Genomic DNA, 11,507 nt, shown 5'->3' on the forward strand with positions numbered 1-11,507 from the left:
AAGCAGGGCATTTTTGTGTATCCATATTGCTGTCCAAGTAAAATGCCTATCACTTTAAAGTCAACACAGATCAACCAACCATGTTCTTCATGCTTCATATTTGTCAACAACTTCTTCAAGTTCTCATATGTTTCTTTCAAATGCACCGAGTGAGCTATTGGAATTGACCTGTATTTATTTCCACTGTGGAGCAACACACCTTTGAGTTCTGTTGCTCCACAGTGGAACCCAATCCTACAATCCACTGTAGGATTGTAACTAATTCCCAAAGAGTTCATTAAGTCAATATTACAATCAATATTACTGCAAAAACCATAGAATCGGCCACAGAAAAGTAAGGGGTGGTTCTGGTTCTCTCTGTCTGTATCACGAGAAAAATCCCATGTGCTAGAAGATTTTTGACTTAAGCTAGAACCAAGAAGTTTTGCAAATTCCTCTGCTAAATTTAAATTTCAGGGAGAAAAAAACCATGCTATCCTCGCCTGAGACCGACTAACTCAGCCACGTTGTGAAACAAAAAATCATAAAAATTCCTCGCATGTGAGCCTTGAGGAACATCTTGTGAAGCAGTAAATGAAGTTGAAATACCCTCAGTTATTACAGATAGCTCTCGATTGTGAAGCCATGAACTAACCAGATCTAGTAAATGGGGTCATTCCCCTAAGAGGATTTCCTTTGTCCAAATTAATTTGCAGGAAATAAGATGACGGGGTAGGAACTGAGATATTTATGGAATAAAAGTTTAAAAAATATATCAATTGTGTTAAGTACAGTAATGGGTCAATAGCTGCTAGTCTTAGTTTGAACGCAGTTTTTTATATTATTATTACTTTTTCTCCTTATGGAATTTTTTTCCACCCCTTGGTATTAGTACCAAATGCATGGGGTGGTTGCTTGTGAACGGTTATTATTACTATTATTGTTATTATAATTATTATCGTGATTGTTCAGATGGTTTACTTAAAATTAGAAACGAAGCATTGGATAACTTCCTCAGACGTATGAAAACCGAGTTCAATGGCACAGTGATGTCCAATAAAACTTAAACAGCGCGTGTTAAAGAGATTTTTCAAAGAGATTACAGCTGCTTCTCTCTAGAACAGATTAACTGAAAATTCCTCGCCAAGTTTAATGTTTCTTTGACTACAAGCAGAAGATTTTCAGTTATTGTGTGATAGGAAGTAACAAATAACTTTCATCCTCATTTAAGAAAATCTAATGGTTTCAGGATAAATAATTAGTGAACAAAAATAGCTTTTGTTATGGACCGCTTCTATTGGCACTGGGGTGGTGGTGTGTACTTGTCTCTTCGTAACGCTAAAGGTCGTTTACGACGTAAATAGATGACGAAGATCAACCGACGCCTTCTGGTGTATTCTGGTAAAAAGGTCATCCTGTGCCAAGAGTCGGTAACAGAAATTCTCCTTTCCCTCAATCTGTATATCCGGGTGATCTTGCTTCACTGTCGTTAAAGAAACTGCGTGGGAGGGATTTTGCGAGCATCTGATCTTCACTTATTAAAATATAAGATTCTTCGATGGCGCGCGTGCTCACATGAGTGGTAGTCAGATCAATCGGTTTGGTTAATCTAACAGTGTTTAGTTTATAATCTCATGTCCTCATTGGTGCCACAACGATTTATAGTTTTTATTTTTCTTTTTTCTTTTTCGGAGGAGGAGGGATCGATAATATTACACGAATATGGCATTGTACATTGAAAATATATACAGTTTTTATACTTCATTAAAGGCAGTTTGGATTCTTAGTGAAATTTATGTTTGTTGTTGTAGGATTTTTAGGGGCATCGGCTGTTTGCTGTTTTCTGGAGAAAAAAAACCCGAGTTTCCGGGAGAAAAGACTATGCCACCACCGACTGAGACGAACTAACTCATCCACGTTGTGAAAAAGACCCATAAAAATTCCTCTGTCATCGACGGGACTCGAACCCAGGTCTTTTCCATCCGATGTGGGAGGACAGCGATTCTACAAACTGTACTACCCACGAAGGCGAAATTTATGGAATTTACATCTGGTGATAACTATTTGGGGGACAACATAAGCCACCTTGCCATCAAACAGGGCCCAACTTGTAACCCCCTTATTTAGCGAATTCAATTCTTGAGCGGACACACGATCGCTCCACCTCTCATCCCTTACTGCTCCTGACACACTTGATTATGAATGATATTAATTATAAGTATAATTATAAATTATTTTTAGAACCATCTGTATTTTTAGAATGAAACTACGGTAAATTAATTGTATCGATAATCCAACACAGTATGTTCTTCCATTACGCGTTTGATGATGAAATCCATTTTCCCATTGGAACAATATTATGAATTAAGGTTAAGTTCATACTGAAGAGCTAAATAACAGTATATTCTAAGTGTATGGGTTATGGGTTTCTTTGGGTTGCTCTCGTGGGTAGCACAGTTACTAAAATTGCTGCCCTCCCTAAATCGGGTGGAAAATACCTGTCTTCGAATCCATTCGATGATGTGAAGAATTTTTATGGGACTTTTTTTACAACGTGGATGAGTTAGTCGGTCTCAAGAGCAGGTAGCATGGTTCCCCCGGAAATTTGCGTTTTTTTGTAGAGCAAATCAACCACAGAACACATGCAGTTTACTGGCATGTTATATACGGCGCAATACAGCCTAAGTTGCTGATGCGCCTAAAAACCCAGAGGGGATACACAGACATAGATTAAAAGGAGCCACAGGCAGAGTTGAAGGTGATACTTGCACTGCTTCTGTTGGAAAATGCAGCAACTTGGAAAGCAAGGTGTCGGGGTTTTCAGGCCGTGCTGTGTGTCATCGTCGAACTAGTGAATACATGGGCTGTGTGAGGGCAGCTAAGTGTAAGAACATGCGCATGTACGCTAATGCTAGGAATATTGTAAATAAATTTGATGTATTTGAAGTACTGATTAAGTCATCAAATTCAGACATTGTAGGGACAATGGAGACATGGTGTCACTCAGACATGTGATGCTGAATTTTGAATACGTGGAGTACAATGTATACCGGAAGGGCAGACGGACTGGAGTGGTGTGTGGGGGGGGGGGGCCCTTGAGCTCTTAGTTAAAAAGCGTATTAAATCTTAGGCAGTGCATCCAGTCAACGTGGGTGACCAGTTCAATGCGTATGAGTGTGATGACTATATCAAACAGATATACAGAGAAACAGTGGGCCAGCAAATCAAAATGTCTCACAATGGGGCATTTTAACTTTCCAGATGTTGACTGGAATTTGTGGATTTGTCACTGCGGGTTGGGATCTATCCAATAATATTAAGGGGGGCAGAAAAGGAGGTGATCAAACCTTTAGCCATATTTATGAGAGCATCATTGGATTCAGGGGAGGTCCCTATGGACTGGAAATGTGAAAATGTATTCGAAATTCATAAATGGAAATCAAAAGGTGATATGAGTAATTACAGACCTTTCAGCTTAACATCTGTTACCCCGAAAATGGAGCCATTGGTTAAAGAGGTAATCCAGGAACATTTGGACAGGAATGCAATTATACTGTAGTCACAGCATGGCTTTGTTAAGGGGCTGTCTTATCTAATCTATCTGATAGGCTACTATGATGCAGGGACCAAGAAACTGGATGCAAAAAATAATTCTTATATCATATACTTGGATTGCAGCAAGACTTTTGATACTGTTGCATATAAAAGGCTGCTGTATAAACTGGAGCAATGTGGCCTTAAGGGCAAGTTGCTGCTATGGATAAAGGGATGGTTAAGTGGAAGACAGAGTGGCTATTAATGGGCACTACTCTTCATGGACTGATGTCATCAGTGAAGTTTCCAGGGCTCTCTCTCTCTCTCTCTCTCTCTCTCTCTCTCTCTCTCTCTCTCTCTCTCCCTCTCTCTCTCTCTCTCTCTCTCTGTGATGCTTTCTTGCTTTCTTGCATCATTTGCCCCTGCTACTACTACCCCACAATAACCAACCAATCTGGGTTATTTTCACACACAGAAATAATTCATAAGATTGAACTGATTGTCTTTAAGTATATTACACCGCTGTGTATTTATCAATCCACTTTGTTTATTATAAATCCAATTAGCGGACAAAAAATATGACTGGCACTGGAGTCTATTGTTTCTCCACAATCTCTACGTCTTCATAGCTCTGACTCCGTGTGAAAAAAAAATCATATTAGAGTTAACCAAGAGCAACCTCATCCATTAATGTGTTTTATATTCATAAACTGCGTGTGTTCTCCGGTCGGGTTTCTTGTTTTTCTGGATGAAAAACCCTAGATTCTGTTTTAAAAAAAATACTTGCTATCTTCGCTTGAGAGCGAATAACTCATCCACGGAGTAAAAAGAAAAGCCTGCAGAAGTCACCGCGTCATCGAACTCGGACTCTTTCCGAGCGATGAGGGGGATTATAATCAATATGCCACACGTGAGGCTTTTAAAAGAACGGTAGTGAAATAAGACTATTCTTTTCGACTCCCGCCAGACAGGATATATGAATTAAATATTTTGGTAGAGTAAAATAAAGTCCGCTTATATAGAAAACAAATAATATGAAAACAAGGGAAATGATAAAAACAGGTGAAACGATATGTATGTTTTCAGGTATAGTGCTTCCAAAAAATGAAAAATGATAATTGAATGAAAGACTTTTTTCTTTTTTTTTTCCTTTCGGAAGCGAAACTCTGGAAAGCCAATGAAACGATATTTCTCCTTGGCTGGTTTACAAAGCGTTGGAAAGCCTCACTGAACGCTCTTTTTGTCAACACTTTGACAGAAAGAGTTTCTTCAACAGTTTGAAAATCTTCATCAGAAACTTTCTTCTCATCTAACTCCAAAAGGTCTTCATTGGTAAGTTCTTCTGAATGAAATGCCAGCAATTCACTAACATTCTCATCCGCTACTTCCAAGGTCAGATCTTTCCACCTCAACACCAACTGTAATCACTTCTTGTAGTGTCTCTTGGGAGGCATTGGGAATTAATCAGAGTCAGGGTATAAGTGACGTTGCAGATCAGTGAGGTTTGATTTCTTGATCTCATTCAAGCCTTGTTAATGTTGTAGGTGACATGAAAAGAACATTGGGGTCTCCAAATTTTCAGAGATGGGCTTCCCTCCTTCTCGTTTTCTCTGATGATTTGGTAAAAGTTCACTTAAGGCTTTGAATGATGTAATCATTTCGCCATTGTCCGAAGCAATGCACTGGTGGTGGGGTGGAAGGAACACCACTTTTTTTTTTAACGTTGAGATTTAAGTCGTTCAGAGAGAGAGAGGGCATGACACCAGGGCGTTCTTCACAATCATCACTGCCTTAAATGCCTGATTTTTACCTCAAGCAACATGTTAATTTTCCTACATTAGGAAAAAAATAATTGCGGGACCACTCTTCGAACACTGTACCTGCAACTCAAACCTCGGATTACAGCGGTCCATGAGATGGAAGGGTGATGCCCGTAACACCCTCGTCGACCTGGATTTGAGAATGATAAAACTAGCATTGGTTTCGATTCACATCCGTTTGAAGAAGCACATCCGTTTCCCTAATGGATATGCTTCTTACAGAGGTCTGGGTTCGATTCCTGTCTATGATTGGAAGAATTTCTAAAGTCCTTTTCAATCGAAATTGTATTCGTAGTTACCTAATGTTATGCGGAGGGAGTAGGACTTTTCCACTCGAGTTAATATAGGTTTTTCAGCCCGCACAACACACAGATCTGCCCGTGGATGCAAACTTGTACAGACATATTAGGGCAATATGGTCTAAAGTCGCTGATACTTCTAAAAACTAACGATAGTACAATCCATTCTGTAAGACGAAATACGCCTCAAACTGTACTAGTTTGAAATTTCCAAACATCTAACAATTTCTCATTGCCATGCTATAAATCAGTTATGATTACTTAAACAGACGTTGAATTCCAATTCATGCAGAGTATACCAAAACTTACTGTACTGAAAAAGAGAAGCATTTCTTATGTGGGGATTCGATTAAATTTAGATAACATTACAGTGCTGTGCTTTTTGAAGTTTTTGTTGTAATAGTGTTTTAGGAACATCAACCACCAAGGCTGTATGAAGTGTCGGATAATTGGATTTTGTGTCTTATAAGTGAGCTTTAGTCAACGTGGATTGAAGTACGTGATTTTGTTATACAGTAAAAGAGGTTTTAAAGACTGAATCAGCTCCCACATAGAAATAAGAATTTTAGAAAAATTGAGTTTTTAAGCTCAAACAATTCTATTTATAGGAACAGAAATGTCATGGTAAACTTAAGTGGGGAGAGTAACATTTCATGGTCTAAAACCTTTCTGATGGATGTGAAGAGTCGCCGCTCTTAGTTTTTTGGACATCTATTTCTGAGTATTCAAGGGAGGGTGTGTGTGTGTGTGCCCTTCCCAGAAATAAGGCCTATCCTTAGCGACATTCTTTGTCAAGTTAGGCAAAGAACGAGTTCCATACCAGCCGAAGTTGTTGTTGTTTATGAAGGTTTTAATTATGTAGCAAATCTAGTAAGGCAATTCTTAGATCAATATAGGTAATTGTACTTTTATTTTTATATTTTGTAAAGTTCAATGAGAGAGAGAGAGAGAGAGAGAGAGAGAGAGAGAGAGAGAGAGAGAGAGAGAGAGAGAGATCTTTATCGCAACAGCGAGATAGTGATGTACATGGTAGTGCAGTTGCAACTGCCCGTCACGGCACAGTGGCCATGGGACAGCAATGTAATGTAAAAAAAAATAAAAAAAAAATAAAAGAGTACAATAATATTGAATAAGTTAAATAAAGTATTAGAAAAATAGAGAAATGAATTTGGGCAACTAAACATTAAGTGAATGTTCAGAATATTAGTCACAAAACATAAGAATATACTGTACATCGAATAGCATAATTATATACATAGAAAGAGAATACATTGACCGGGACTCAGGTTATAATATTGGTGGCCTTGGCCACCCACTACGGAGTATTCTTTTTCAATAATGTCGATTTTGACCAAATTTGCTTAAATCGACATCTAGATCTTGGGCGCGTGATAACATCTGCTGAGGAAGGAACCGGTCCGACAGGTGAAGGCGTGTTTGAAGAGGGAATAGCTGTGGATTTGCTTGCAGATCCACTGGGATCCTTCATGTAAAGTTATCCCAGAAGGAGGAAGAGGAGATGAGACCAGTCATGAATTTGACTGTGATGACGATTCTTCTTTCATCAGTGGCCTCCGTGAGCCTTGGGATGTCGAGTGTGTTGGCCATAGCGGTGGTTCGGAGCTGCGCAGTAGGCTGAGCTTGTGGCAAGCCCATTTCAGGAGCCAATACTCGGAGGAGAACACTGGGAGATGCGGATGGCCAGATCTCTGCAGCATAGAGAAGTGGGGGATAAACAATTTTTTAAATGTATCTGACAATGGCGGATATACACTGTGCTGCCACTTTATTAGGTACACCCCTGCTGTGCACACAAATGGTTTGTCTCACAACATTGCAAGCCACATGACCAGACCACAGTTGTGGATATAAATGCAGCAGAACAACCTTTCTAATATCAGTTAATCGTACAAACCGTAGCAATAATGGAGAAAAGGAGTGATCTAACGGACTTCGGACGTGGCATGGTAGTAGGTGCAAGGCGTGCTGGACAAAGCATCTCTGAAACGGCAGTTCTCCTGAACTTTTCACGCACCACAATTTCAAGGGTGTATCGAGAATGGTACAACGAACAGAAAACATCCCCTCAATGGCACTCCTGTAGAAGAAAATCGCTTGTTGATGAGAAAGGAGGATGGCTAGAATTGTACAAGCAAACAGACGGGCCACAATGTCGCACATCACGTCAGAATACAACCTTTTGATGCGCAGAACAAAATATCGTAACGGACCACTAGTCGCACTTTGTCGGCAATGGGCTACAACAGCCGAAGGCCACATTGCGTACCTTTGTTATAAATGAAGAACAAGAGAGCACGCCTCCTGTGGGCACAGCAACACCAGCACTGGACTATCGAGGATTGGAAAACAGTTGCTTGGTCTGATGAGTCGAAGTTCATGGTGCATCACGTTGATGGAAGGCTTAGAATTTGGCGAAAACAACATGAATCCATGGACCCGTCATGTCTTACGACTACTGTGCAAGGTGGTGGTGGGGGCAGTGTTATGGTGTGGAGAATGTTTTCTTGTCACACGTTGGGTCCATTGATACCCATAGATTCACGTCTGAATGCCACATCGTAACGTCGTTGCTGACCAAGTGCATCCGTTCATGTTGACAGTTTATCCTCAGTCAGATGGTTTCTTCCAGCAGGATAATGCGCCGGTGTATAAAGCCAGAATCACTATAGAATGCTTCCAGGAACATGACAATGACTTTTCTTTGCTGCAGTGGCCCGCTCAGTCCGCGGATCTCAATCCTATTGAGATCCGCGGACTGAGCGGATCTCAATTTCGCTACACCTCCGTCGAATCTCAAGGAACTTTCGCTACACCTCCGTCGAATCTCAAGGAACTGCGTGACACACTCATGTCTGCATGGTACTCCATTCCTGCACGTTTTCAGCATCTTGTTCAATCCATGCCTAGACGAAAGAGTAAAGGAGGCTGAACATGCTACTAGGTAGGTGTACCTAATAAAGTGGCAGCATAGTGCTGCTGTGCCCACAGGAGGCGTGCTCTCTTGTTCTTCATCGATAACAAAGGCACGCGATGTGGGCGTCGGCTGTTGTAGCCCATTCGCAACAAAGTGCGACTAGTGGTCCGTTGCGATATTTTGTTCTGCCCACCAAGGTTGTATTCTGACGTGATGTGCGACATTGTGTCCCGTCTATTTGCTTGCACAAATCTAGCGGCCCAAGTTCAACTTGGGCCGCACTTAATAAGTTGCATATCAACCCAACAAAAACTAAAATAATGCTATTCAAAAATAGACTAGATCTCAGGCGCCCCCCGCAGGTAAAGTTATTTAATGCTCAAATGCCAATCGTCACCGAAACCAAGGTACTTGGGGTGATGCTAGCCACCGTTAGCATCACCAGGAAGCAGCTTATAACTGCTATAAATGGATTGCCACCTACCGCAACCGCAGGCCCTGTGCTACCTTGTGCCACAATTCATGATCAAGTGTCTCACACTTTTACCATCGATCCACTACTACTCTCAATTTTTAACCTGTGTCTTAACGCAGCACTACTTTCCCCCTCTCTGGAACAGATATGCTGTGAGGCCACATCCTAAATGCCAATCTGCATCTCTTATTAAACAGTTCAGGCGAATCTCTCGCTCTTCCAGCCTCTTGAAACTTATGGAGAAGGCATTACTTTCAACCATCACCAATCAAATCTTGCCTCACAAACCCCCACAAATTCACTATGCCATTCCCGGAAGATCCACAATCACCAATTTAACATCCATTACCAGCACCAGTCTCAGAGCACTAGAAGCTAAAGCAGAACTTGCCGTCAGTAGAAGCTGCCTTAGATTCAATCAGCATTCCCTCGCTCGTTCACCTTCTAGAAAATTACTTCCATGAAAATTACTTATCACAACCCTGCTATCAGACAGAATCATTGTTCTTACAGCGGATCAAGATATAATCTCAAGAAAAATCACTACGGGAGTTCCCCAAGGCGGAGTTCTCTCCGGAGCATTATTTACTGCAGTCATTATTCTGTTTGTTCAATAGTAAGAAGACATAATCTGCTATGCTAACGGTATTAAGCTACCCACCCAGATTAATCCGGGCGAACATATCTCAAAAATTAATGAAAAGATCAATCGAAAGCTACACGACTTAGAATCCTATCTCCATCAATTTGGACTACTTATTAATCCTGCAAAATCAGCCCAAATTGTCTTTTCTTTGAAGCACCAACCCACTGAAGTCCAAGCTTCTTTAGATGGCATTCTCCTTCCAATGGTAAATACACATACGGACTTGGGAGTCGTCTTCGATTGCAAACTGACCTTCAAGCCCCACATTGACAAGATCATAACAAAATTCTGCACAATGCGGTGGATTACCAAACAACAACTACTCCACGTTAAGGATCTGGATGTGACTCGGCGGTACGTATACACCTCTGTATACTCCGTCGTGTTATACGCCTCAGAAATATGGGTATCTACAGTCCCCACGAATATCAAACGTGTGTACTACTCCGAATACTGGCTTCCTCGTTTGATCACACATAAACATCATCGTCAACCCCAGCAAAGAACAACTGCGATGGCAACCGCACTGAACTTTTCCCGACTGTCAAACCTTATAATAGAAAGACACCTCACACTAACTGCCAAAATGACCATCGGAAAAATCTCGGAGCCAAACATATGGGAACTGTGCAGCTGGAGAATCCCTCAACCCGGACTGAGGTCAGCTCCAACACTTATAGCCAACCACAATAGACTAGACCTTAGCGACCGCTTTCTCCCCAAGCAGATGCTTATCACAGTGCAAGCAATCGAAGGCGACCTCTACAAATTTGTCAAGGATCGCAAATACCGGAGAGAGATCCTTGATGACCTAAACTCAACCAGGCAAACTGCACAGTAATGTCGCAGTATAATAAATTTAAAAAAGGATGTCTGTATTATATTGTATATAATGCCAAAAATACTGTATAATATCTTTATGAATATATTGTGAATAATTTAACTGAAACTTATTATATTGTTGGCCCTGGGGACGAACTCGAATTTCGATGTGGCCCCCGTCCTCAAGGCCTTTGCGTCCACCAGCCAATGTGAAGCCCCTGGCATTCCTGCCGTGAAGGGTACATTGTATACATCCTTTTGTACACAATAAAGATTATAATTATTTATTTATTTATTATTGACCACAAATTCAGCTTTCTCCCACATCTTGTTCATCTAAGAAACAAAGTTGTGAGATTCTTAGGAACCATCATGCGCATCTCGAAAAATGATTGGGGACTCTCCAAAAAGTCCCTGCGGTTGTATTACAAAGCAGTATTTTTACCAATTGTGACCTATGCAGCCGGAGCCTGGTTCCATCGCGTAACTCCTAGCATAGTCGCTGTTCTGGATATTATTGCGTCAGGCAATCATGTAACCATTCACTGCCTGCAATAAAGATTTAATATTAAGATATTAATAACTCTTGTAAAGATGCGAGACAAGCTTGGAACCATCCAAAGTCAATGTTAATGGCAATCTGCCGAGTGTGTAAAACGGTCTCCACTCCTGCCATTCAGGTCATCGCGGGAGCACTTCCGCTCGATCTATATGTCATCTTCCGTGGGCTGTGCTTCCGAATTACGAGAAATATCCCAACAAGAATCCTCGACATTGAGGTCAACCTGGATGCTGACTCCAAGGCTGAGATGACCCGTTGCTACAACGAGCTCTTCAACATATGGCAAACTCGATGGGATAACTGAACACTGGGCGTTGTCACAAGAAGATTCCTACCTGCTACTAAATCTGTACAGTCTTGGTTTACCCCTTCACTAGAAACGTCATACCTAATTACCGGACACGGATCCGTGAATTACACCATCTGGGTCTGCAC

The sequence above is a fragment of the Mastigoproctus giganteus genome, chromosome 8, assembly GCF_048544385.1.
Source record: "Mastigoproctus giganteus isolate SK-2022 chromosome 8, ASM4854438v1, whole genome shotgun sequence".
NCBI classification, from domain to species: Eukaryota; Metazoa; Arthropoda; class Arachnida; order Uropygi; family Thelyphonidae; genus Mastigoproctus; species Mastigoproctus giganteus.